Consider the following 11874-nt stretch of genomic DNA (forward strand, 5'->3'; position numbering starts at 1 on the left):
TCTTGGTTATTAGCAGAAACCTGTTGCCTTTATGGGTTTCACAGGTTTCTGTTTCCCAGTTAATATCCGGGTAGTTAAAGTCCCCCATAACCAGGACCTCATTATGGGTTGCAGCTTCATCTATCTGCTTTAGAAGTAGACTTTCCATGGTTTCTGTTATATTTGGGGGTATGTGTAAAGCGCTCCATGGAGTAACCCGTTGTGTCGCCTGACGCATCCTTCTCTGTTGTTCTTGGTGAAGAAGACAAGGAAGCGACTTGTCCCTGACCGTGAACATCCACTGACGACGCGTTGCTTTTACATTTAGCAGTTTCAGAAGAGGAGGCGAAAGAGCTCAGCAAGGAAAGCCAAAACTTGTTCTTGCTGCTCCGGCTTTAAAAGCGGTTTTCCTACTCCCAGAAAAGGGAGCGTTCGAGGCCTTGTGTAGTAGTGATGGGTAGTTCGTGAGTGAGTAGTTCAAAATGAACTAATCTTCAGAGTGAACTAGTTCATCTAGTTTACCATCCTGACAGAGATTAGTTCATTATGAACTAAACAGCAAGTGGGAGGAGACAGAGAGTGATCCCTCATACAGCTCCTCACACTGAAGATCCCTGGTGTCACACTTGCTCTTTATAGCTCCTGATGCTTGAAAAGAAGGTAGTAAAACACTATACCACACATCAAATAGTAAATACAAACATAATAGTAATAATAAAAACTGAAATTGTACAGTAGACGGACACAGCTCATGTGTGTATGAGAGAGAGCGTTTCTGTGGTGTGGTTCATGCCCCTCACCAGTCTTTGTGATAAGATCAGCCTCCTGTAGAGGATCAGCCTCCTGTAGAGGATCAGCCTCCTGTAGCCTAGAAGATCAGTCTTGCTGAAATCTTTACCACTGGCTCCTGTTCTGTTCTCAGGATGCTTTACGGCTTCTCAGCTCCCTCATACACAATCATTATGAGTCAGTACTCTACTCACTAATACAGGGGGAAATGCTGCTGGGCTCAGTGAGATGCATCACGTTGAACTAGGCTGTCCTGAGTCATTCTCAACAGAACATCTAGTTCAGCAGTTCATATAGTTCATTTAGTTCACAGGTCACATGACATGATGCATTTCCTATCAGCTCCTCACAGGATAGGGTGGAGAATTATCAGGCTGTCTAATAGGAAGATTTTCTTTGCCCCATAGCAACCAATCACAGGTCAGCTTTCTGATACTGCAGTAGTGCAGTGCAGTGGTCTGGCAAGTGAAATCTGAGCTGTGATTGGTTGCTGTGGGCAGCAAAAGATCCATTTACTGTGCGGCAGCTTGGTAAATCTGTAGTTCTGTGTAGTTTCACCACATCTCTTCCTTTTGCCACCTACTGCAGTGGTGTGAAATGAATACTGTCTGCTCAGTGCTCAATACCAGAGACTGCAAGTGACCATAATGTGTGCAGATAATACACTGAAGAGAAAGAAGCCAGGAATGGAATCATTTCACACTTAGTGGAGATCAGAAGAAAGCAAAATGTTCCTACTGCTCACATGTGATAAGTGTAGCTTGCGGTTCTGTGGGCAATCTGTCACGCCATTTAAATAATAATAATAAATATTTCACAAAGAAAAAAAAGAAATTACTATCTTGAATAAATAACTTTTGAATTTTTTTTCTCCAGACTGAGTACCCCTTTAACAAGAGTTTGTTATGAAATGATCAGATGTATTAACTATTTCTGATCATTTTAACAAAACTATAACTCATGCTAGGAGCCACAGCTTCTGTATAACGAACTAGAACTGGTCCATCTCTTCTCAGCAGAATCCAGAGAAATACTGAACTAAATGAACTAAATGAACTAATCTTTTGAACTAATCTTTTCAGTGAACTAGTTCATGGTGAACTAATCACCAAAATGAACTAGATTTCCCATCACTATTGTGTAGCCAGACGACGAAGCTGGCTCAACAACTCGAGACTTAGGTGCTATATTGCTTTTCCCACGACCACCTGATGCTTCACCACCACTACCATCATTACCAGCTGGCAATGAACGCCCATGGCCACGACCTCTTCCACCAGACTTCCTCATTGTTTGAAAAACGTAACCAAAGTAACGGTATTTGTTACTGTAAAACAACTTACAAGGTGAACTCAAACTTCTGTTGGATTTATATATCCCTTTATAGGTGGGTGAGACTGCAGGGAAAATCAGGCCCAATGTATAACAGTACACAGCTTCAGGGGCAGGCCGGCGTCACACTAGCGAGTTTTACGGACGTATGAGCGCATAAAATACGTCCGTAAAACACGCCTAACAAACGTCCCAATTATTCTCTATGCCCCTGCTCCTATCTGCGGTATTTTACTGATCAGTATTATACGGCTTTCTACGGCCGTAGAAAATCGCAGCATGCTGCGTTTGTCACCGTATTGCGCAAAAAAAAGCCAATGAAAGTCTATGGAAGCCAGAAAAATACGGATTACACACGGACCAGCAGTGTGACTTGCGAGAAATACGCAGCGGTGTTAGAGAGGAAAGCCGGCAATTCAGTGCGGTGTACAGTAAAATCACACTGACAGCTTACAGTAGAATAGGTAGAATAAATGTGTACACATAGAATAGGTATATATATATATATATATATATATATATATGTCAGTGAGACACATATATGTATATATATTAATATTTATTCCAGCGCTATACAGCTTTAAAGCCGGTAATTCAATTACCGACTTTTGCTATCTCCTTCCTAAACCCGACATGATATGAGACATGGTTTGCATGCAGTAAACCATGTCATATCACCATTTTTTTTTGCATATTCCACACTACTAATGTTAGTAGTGTGTATGTGCAAAATTTGGCCGTTCTAGCTATTAAATTAAAGGGTTAGATGGCGGAAAAAATTGGCGTGGGCTCCCGCGCAATTTTCTCCGCCAGAGTAGTAAAGCCAGTGACTGAGGGCAGATATTAATAGCCTGGAGAGGGTCCATGGTAATCTGGCACCGTGTTGCACACTAGGTTTTATGTGGCACAAAATGAGAGACAGATGCCACACACACGACTGGCACAGAGGCAGAATGGCCAATCTTAATCTCCCACTTGTTTTACTTTATTGTGGGAGAATTGTCAAAAAATCTGGCCCAGTGTTACACACTAGGTTTTATGTTACATAAAATGAGAGACAGATGCCGCACACACGACTGGCACAGAGGCAGAATGGCCAATCTTAATCTCCCACTATTTTTTTCTTCTGGGAAAATTGTTAAAAAATCTGGCCCAGTGTTACACACTAGGTTTTATGTGACATAAAATGAGAGACAGATGCCACACACAGCACTGGCACTGAGGCAGAATGGCCAATCTTAATCTCCCACAATTTTTTTTTTTTATTTATGGGAGAATTGGCAAGAAATCAGGCCCACTGTTAGACTGTATGTTTTCTGTGCCAGAAAATGAGACACAGATGCCACACACAGGACTGCCACTGATGCAGATTTGCCAATTTTAATCTGCACCCTTTTTTTTTTTTCTTCAGGGAGACTAGTGAATAAATCTGGGCCACTGTATTAGAGTATATTTTCTGTGGCAGAAAGTGGCTTGAAGAGATATAACGAAAAAAAAAAAAAGGGACTGTACTACAATTACTATCTCCCTGCAGTAATCTCAGCAAAGTATGGCAGGCAGCAATAACAAGGAGTGGACTGCTGCACACAAAAAGTCAAAAGTGTGGACAAACAAACAAGAAAGCTGTGCAGAAAGGAAGGAACAACAGGATTTGTGCTTTGAAAAAAGCAGTTGGTTTGCACAGCAGCGTACACACAGCAGTGCAGCTATCAGGGAGCCTTCTAGGGCAGCCCAATGAGCTACAGCGCTGAGGAAAAATAAATTTAGCCTCCACTGTCCCTGCTAAGAAAAGGTGGTGTTGGACAGTGGAAATCGCTACAGCACAAGCGGTTTGGGGGTTAATGTACCCTGCCTAACACTATCCCTGCTTCTGACGAAGTGGCAGCAACCTCTCCCTATGCTCAGATCAGCAGCAGTAAGATGGCGGTCGGCGTGTACGCCCCTTTATAGCCCCTGTGACGCCGCAGAAAGCAAGCCAATCACTGTCATGCCCTTCTCTAAGATGGTGGGGACTGAGACCTATGTCATCACGCTGCCCACACTCTGCGTCCACCTTCATTGGCTTAGAAATGGCACTGAACGCGTCATCGAAATGCGACTTTGGCGCGAAAGTCGCGTACCGCGTGGCCGACCCCACACAGGGATCGGGTCGGGTTTCATGAAACCCGACTTTGCCAAAAGTCGGCGACTTATGAAAATGACCGATCCGTTTCGCTCAACCCTATGAGGAACCATGCATACCAGGATAGAGATGAAGGGGCCATACATACAAGGATGGGTATGAGGAACTATGCATACCAAGATGAGGATGAGGAACCATGCATACAAGGATAGGGATGAAGGGCAGATGCATACAAGGATGGGTATGAGGAACCATGCATACAAGGATAGGGATGAAGGGCAGATGCATACAAGGATAGGGATGAGGAACCATGCATACAAGGATAGGGATGAAGGGGAGATGCATACAAGGATGGGGATGAGGAGTCATGCATACAAGGATAGGGATGAGATGGCTATACATACCAATATAGGGATGAGATCGCCATGCATACAAGGATAGGGATGAAGGGGCCATGCATACAAGGATGAGGATGAGGAGTCATGCATACAAGGATAGTGATGAGATGGCTATACATACCAAGATAGGGATGAGATGGCCATGCATACAAAGATAGGGATGAGGGACCATGCATACCAGGATAGGGATGAGGGGGCCATGCCTACAAGGATAGGGATGAGATGGCCGTGCATACCAAGATAGGGATGAGGAACCATGCATACAAGGATAGGGATGAAGGGGCCATGCATACAAGGATGGGGATGAGGAGTCATGCATACAAGGATAGGGAAAAGATGGCTATACATACCAAGATAGGGATGAGATGGCCATGCATACAAGGATAGGGATGAGGGACCATGCATACCAGGATAGGGATGAGGGGGCCATGCCTACAAGGATAGGGATGAGATGGCCGTGCATACCAGGATAGGGATGAGGGACCATGCATACAAGGATAGGGATGAAGGGGACATGCATACAAGGACAGGGATGAGATGGCCATGCATACCAGGATAGGGATGAGAGGGATGAGGAGCCATGCATACAAGGATGGGATGAGGAGCCATGCATACAAGGATGGGATGAGGAGCCATGCATACAAGGATAAGGATGAGGGAGCCATGCATACAAGGATGGGATAAGGAGCCATGCATACAAGGATAGGGATGAGGGCCATACATGCAAGGATAGGGATGAGGGAGCCATGCATACAAGGATAGGGATGAGGAGACCGTGCATACCTGGATAGGGATGAGAAGCCATGCATACCAGGATAGGGATGAGGAGACCATGCATACAAGGATAGGGAGGAGGCCGTGCATACCAGGCTAGGGATGAGAAGCCATGCATACCAGGATAGGGATGAGAAGCCATGCATACCAGGATAGGGATGAGGAGACCATGCATACCAGGATAGGGATGAGGAGACCATGCATACCAGGATAGGGATGAGGGGATAATGCATACCCGGCAATAAGATTTCCCAGTTTTTTTGTGGCAAAATTAGGTGCCTAGGCTTCTACTCGGGTCGCCTTAGACATGAGTGTATACAGTACATTTTTTTTCGATGCTGAAGCTACAAAAAAAACCCACAATCTTGTTTTTTTCAATATTTTCTCATTGAATTTACTGATCTAGCTGATTAATTTTATCTATTGATACATTAGACCTTAATGGATATGGCAATAACAAATATGTTTTATTTTTAATTGGAGAAAAAGGAGTTGATCGCTTATATACAGCAATATCACAGTTTATAGTGAACAAAACATTTAGCCTCCACCCTTCTCTACCTTTATAAAGAAGAACCCATTAGAATCTATGGGGCTGTTTACATGTCCAGGTTTTTTTGTGGACCGTGTGTCTGTGGAAAAATTACGGAGACATATCTGTTTTTTACAGGCATCAAGGATAAAAAGTACCAATACACGCCTACTAAAATTCACAGGCAGCACATGGATGGTAAGAGTGTGCCATCAATGTGCTGTCTGTGATTAACCACTTTCATAGTGGCAGGTCAGTTTTAGCATTTAATTAACATGGTAAAAAAAAAACCAACAACTGTGGAATTGCACTTTTTTTTGCAATTTCACTGCACTTGGACTGTATTTCCCCTTCTCTAGTACACAAAATGTTAAAACCAATGGTGTCATTCAAAAGTACAACTTGTCCTGCAAAAAACAAGCCCTCACATGGCCATATTGACTGAAAGATAAAAAAGGTTATGATGGCTCTGGGAAGAAGGTGAGCAGAAAATGAAAAAGCAAAAACGAAAATACCCGTGGTCATGAAAGGGTTAACAAGGCAAACGAAAGGGGAAGCTTTGCGAAATATTCATTTATTGTTTCATTAGTGAGCATCACTAATGAAACATTGTTGGTAAAAACGGATGAGACTAGGATTCAAAACACTTGATGACATTTGTACCATTTACAAAAATTATTGAACGAGGCCTAATACTGAGTGTTGATAATTGTGGTGGAAGCTGAATTCTGCAGCAAAGGGCATCTTTGGACCTTGTAACAAGACAATGATTGAAAGCAAAGCCTCAACATCCACCAAGGCTTGATTTCAAAAGTAGTCCTTGAAAATTATCAAGTGGCCAGAAGTCACCTGACTTGAGCCTCACAGAAAATTTTTGAAGGAAAGTGAAGATGGGGGTTCCAGCATACAGACCATGAATACAGCATTTACAAGAATCACGGATACTTGAATGAGGCTTTACTCATTATAATGTGAGACAGAGACTGCATTGTAAAGCATCCAAGCTAATTTCATACAAGATTTCCTTCTATGTTTATTTGTTTTTCAGTTCTGTAATTCCAATTTTTGCTAAATAGGAAGAAAAAAGAAATTATTACAATCCCTTACCTTACAACCTTTCTTCTTCACCTGCTGCCTGCAGGTTCAAACACTAATGGCAGCCTCTATAAGAGCCTTTGCTCATTGCCTCCAGATAACCATGAGCTAAGCAAATTCTCCTGTCTTGTTTCAAGGTTTCCCATATAACCCTTAGGCTGCCGTCACACTATAGCAGTATTTGGTCAGTATTTTACCTCAGTATGTGTAACCTAAAACCAGGAGAGGGTGATAAATGCAGAAGTGGTGCATATGTTTCTAATATACTTTTCCTCTAATTGTTCCACTCCTGGTTTTGGCTTACAAATACTGATGTAAAATACTGACCAAATACTGCTAGTGTGACGGCAGCCTTAGTTACTCGCTGTGCCCCTGATATAACAGGGCGTTGTTGTCTAACGATAAATACTGTAAACAAAATCGCTGGAATCAGTCACGTTATATAATTGATATATGTTTGATGTTCAGGTTCACATAGTATATATAAACACATTCACACTATTATGCATGTATTGAGACTCCAGCAAGTTTGACTAATCACATGGTGTATACTATTTTACACCTGTTAACAATGCCTCCTAATATTGCATGGTCACATGTGATTTGCTGTTGTGATTGAAATACTATTCCAGTGTCAGTAAGAAGTATACTATGACTAAGGGTGGTATGTCGTGAGAAATGCGTGAGTGAATTCATCATAACAAAGATCATGGTAACTTTCATGCGTAGTAATACCTATGAAACTTTTTAGGCTAGGATCACACAACTGAATTTGCTATCTGTCACAGCAATTCACGAAATACCAGTGCCGTGCTACTCGATGCGTTCGCCGCTCTGCTTCTGCCCGTGTCCTGCCACCACACCGAGTCCTAAATCAGCTCTTCCAGCTCGGCTGCATATCCCTACTTTCTCCGCCTGGCTATAGGGAGGAGCCCCTGACCCTGTTGTGTCCTGAGGGATTTCATTTCCCCAGCTTATCCCTAAGCAGTAGTGGGTTTATTAGGCAGCTCCACTCAACTCGCCTGAATGTAGGTTCCTAATAGCTTGTCTCTAGTTTCTGTTTGTGCATATTCGTTCTCTCGCCTGTTGTTAATCAGGCTCATTTTCTGTTTATTCTGATCTCTCCACTCCTGTCCTCGGCTATATTGAATCTGTGCAGTCTACCCTGACCCTGAATTATCTGACCACGTCTTTGCCCTCCTGTGCCTCGTACCATGCTTCTGACCCTCCGGTCAGCTTCTGCTGACCCGAGAACCGTCCTGGAATGGTAGCTGGTGGCTACCTGCCGCCAAGCCTATCCTCACCATTTGAGGATTTAGTAAATACCAGGTAGTTGCTTAGTTGGGCATCTCCAGAGTCAGCCCGGCCCATGGCATAGTGGATCATCACTCACCAGCGTTACAGTACGTTCAGGCCATGGACCTCACTAACAAATTGGAGCCCGAGATCCCACATCTAATTTGTAAGTACTGTACCAGGAGGTGTGCTCTCAATGTGAGCGTCAGGACAAGACGATGCAGGCAGGGCCGGACTGGTCATCTGACAATTCTGGCAAATGCCAGAAGGGCCTGTCTGGTAGTGGGCTGCCTTGTCTGCTACATTGTTAACAGAATTAGTGTTCTCAAGACACCCATACTGTTAAGAGTTGTGACAGAGCACAAAGTCACTGACTCAGTCACTTACCCCATCAGGCCACGGGTATCATTAGAAATATTGATCTTGTAGTAAATCTTGCTTTCCTCCATCCAGGGTAATATTAGTAATATATTCCATCTGGTGCTTGGAAAAGGGGACAACATGGGCCTGTGTGATTTCAAATGCCAGGGCTGAATTTTGGCCCCAGTCCATACCTGGATGCAGGCCATCAATGTGGGGCCAACTCAGCTGCATGGTCTTTGTGCCGCAATGTCCACCCTGCCTTCCACCTTTACCATGTCTTGCCAACCCTACTCAACCCTACTCAACCCTACTCAAGATTGTCAGCCTCCCTGAGAAAGTGTTAAGATCCAGCTTACACTTCCATCCTGCTACAATGGAGACCCCAAGGAGAGCCTCGGCTATATGAATTAGTGGCAGATCCATTCCACACTCCACGCTCATCTCCTTCCTTTGGACCAGATAGCGTTTATGGTCTTTCTGCTGTCTGAAAAAGCCCTGGCCTAGGCAAATCCCATTTGTGAGCATGGTGGTCCAGAGACCCGTGATGTTGGAAGGTTCCCGGAGATGTTCCGAGTTGTATTCAAAATTCCAGGCTGCACCTCCGCAGCTGCTTCATCCTTTTTGTCTCTAAAGCAGAGCATGAACACCATTGTCCAGTATGCCTTACGCCCCTGTACCTTGGAGCTGGTATGGAACGAAGAATCCCTGGTGGCAACCTTCTGACCAGGCCTGTCTGGTTAAATCAAGCATGAGTTGGTAGGCAGAAATCAACCATCCTCGCTGGATGTCCATATACTCCTGGCCACTACAATAAATTTCGGCTTCCATGAGCGAGTCCTGGAACAAGCTTCAGTGTCTCTTTGTGCCAGAAATTCAACAAGAGTGGCTCCATACTTCCAGTTCCCTTTGCTACCACAAGTTGCACCACCAGCTACTGAGCCATTGCAGGTTGAGCAGGCCAAACCTTTTGTGCAGGAACGACAGCGGAGGCACAGAGAAAATGTATATATTTACTGTGGAGGCAAGGGACAATTTGTTCACTAGTGCCCTGTGACATGGGAAACTCTAGCACTTAGGGTTGGTTGGAGAATATTCACCTTCATTCAAATTTGCACCCTAGTACCTTAGTTCATATGAAATCCTCAGTTAACTTAATCTGGTGACCTGTTGTCTTCAACTCCCTGTGAATCTATGGATCCCTAACACCTTTCATGTCTCTCTCCTGAAGCCAGTGGTCCTGAATCGCTTCTTGAAGCCCCATGCTACCTCTGTTCCTGAGGCTCTCTCAGACATTTTTGAGATTAGGGACAACTTGGATAATAAAAAGATTCAGGGGAGGACCTTCTTACTGGTAGACTGGAAGGGCTTTGAACCTGTGGAGCAATCCTGGGAGCCTGCAAAGAATATCTGTGCCCGTGTTATCTTGGAAAGGTTTCTCAGTCTGGCTGGCCAGGTAAGGGATGTATCAAGAGCCCTGCTGCAGACTTACAGCAGGAGCCAGTGCACGTGTTACAGAAGAACAGAGAGAGAGCAAGGAGCGCTGCGGTGAGCTTACTTGCTTGAGCACAGGACCTGAAACACGTGACCTCCGGGGGAGTGGTCGGAGGTGGAGCCAGACACCGAGTGGCAGCGGAGATCGGTGGAGCTGGAGAGTAGTCTGAACGTGCCGAAGTCAAGCCGGGAGGTCGATGTAGTGCCAAAAGGGTGAGATATAAGTGTGGTCGGGACTTAGCAAAAAGGTCGGGGAGCGGAAGATAGTGGTGCAGTATAAATGGAGAAGACAGGAGGGAAATTAGAGTACCAAGCTGAAGGTCAGAGCCACAAACCGACAATTAGCACAGAGTCTCAAGGCAAAGCACAGAACGAGACTCTGTGCTAATTGCCTTGAGACTCTGTGCTAATTGTCGGTTTGTGGCTCTGACAATTAGCACAGAGTCTCAAGGCAAAGCACAGAACGAGAAAACAGATCGAGTCATACACAAGAAAGAAACCGGAGAACAGTATGCAAGCACACCAGGGGGTCAGACACACAGCCAAGACAGATGTATCACTGACAAGGATCCCCAGATGAAGGTGGGTAAATATAGCCCTCCCCAAACCAGAGGGAGGCTATACAAATTAACCCCGAGAGGACAGGGAAGGAACCCTGTCCATAACCATGACAGGAGGGCTGTAAGGAGGGTACTGTCACAGCAGTCATGTGCATGCATTCCGAGCATCGTGCTACTCACTGCATTTGCATTCTGCTGCTTCCCGTGTCAGGCCGCAATGCTGAGTACTCATGCAGCTCTTTCAGCTCTGCTGCACATTCATGCTGTCTCCTCCTGGCTATAGGGAGGTGAAGTCAGATCCTGCAGGAAGTTAGCACAGTTGTGTACTGCAGGGTTTAACTTCCCCAGCCTATCCCTAGGCAGCAGTGTGTTTGTTGGAAAGCTTCTCCCACAACTCTCTCCCTTAAAGTAGGTTGCTAGCAGCTTGTCTCTAGTTCCTGTTTGTGCATATTTGTTCTGTCTCCCCTGTTACTGACCTGGCTTGTTTACCGTTTATCTTGATCTCTCCACTCCTGACCTCGGCTATGTATATTGAACCTGTGCTGCCTGCCCTGACCTTGAATTGTCTGACCCCATCTTTGCTTTCATCCTCCAGTTCCCCATACCCATGTCTCTGACTCTCCGGTAAGCTGATGCAGACCCAGTGACTGCCTTGGAGTGGTACCTGGTGACACTAACTACTTGTGACTAGTGTTGAGCGATACCTTCCGATATCGGAAAGTATCGGTATCGGATAGGATCGGCCGATATTCAAAAAATATCGGATATCGCCGATACCGATACCCGATCCCAATGCAAGTCAATGGGACCAAAATATCGGAATTAAAATAAACCCTTTCTTGCCTTGTAGGTTCATTCTACATGAAGGAAAACAACTAAGAATAATGCCGGATGTATTTGGGGAGGTGGCGGAGACATTAAAGTCATAGAGGTTTATCCCAATCAAATAGAATAGCATGTTTTTTGTTTTTTTTTAAGACGTTCGGAGTGACAAAGATATTGACTATGTAAATTTTTTTTTTTATTTTGTCAGATATTGATGTTTCACTATTCCACGCCCTTCCCCTTCTTTTTTTTTTTTCTTTTCCCACACTTTCATCTTCATCATCATCAGCATCTTTGACATCAACTTCTTCTTCACCT

The 11874-nt window shown here is 44.5% G+C and overlaps 1 protein-coding gene across 2 annotated transcripts in view; it reads right to left on the reverse strand.

Annotated features, from left to right (window-relative positions):
• LOC138670810 (retinol dehydrogenase 7-like) overlaps positions 1–11640 on the reverse strand; it is an 86740-nt gene extending 75100 nt beyond the window's left edge. Inside the window, exon 1 of one of the 2 annotated variants that reach the window (XM_069758498.1) lies at positions 10912–11640. The gene's annotated coding sequence lies outside the window, so the exon portion shown is untranslated. Of the gene's footprint in view, positions 1–7033; positions 7747–10911 lie in introns of those variants that run through there. The other variant, XM_069758497.1, reaches the window with a different exon arrangement.
• Between the last annotated feature and the right edge of the window lie 234 nt (positions 11641–11874).

The sequence above is a fragment of the Ranitomeya imitator genome, chromosome 3, assembly GCF_032444005.1.
Source record: "Ranitomeya imitator isolate aRanImi1 chromosome 3, aRanImi1.pri, whole genome shotgun sequence".
In the NCBI taxonomy this organism is placed as follows: Eukaryota; Metazoa; Chordata; class Amphibia; order Anura; family Dendrobatidae; genus Ranitomeya; species Ranitomeya imitator.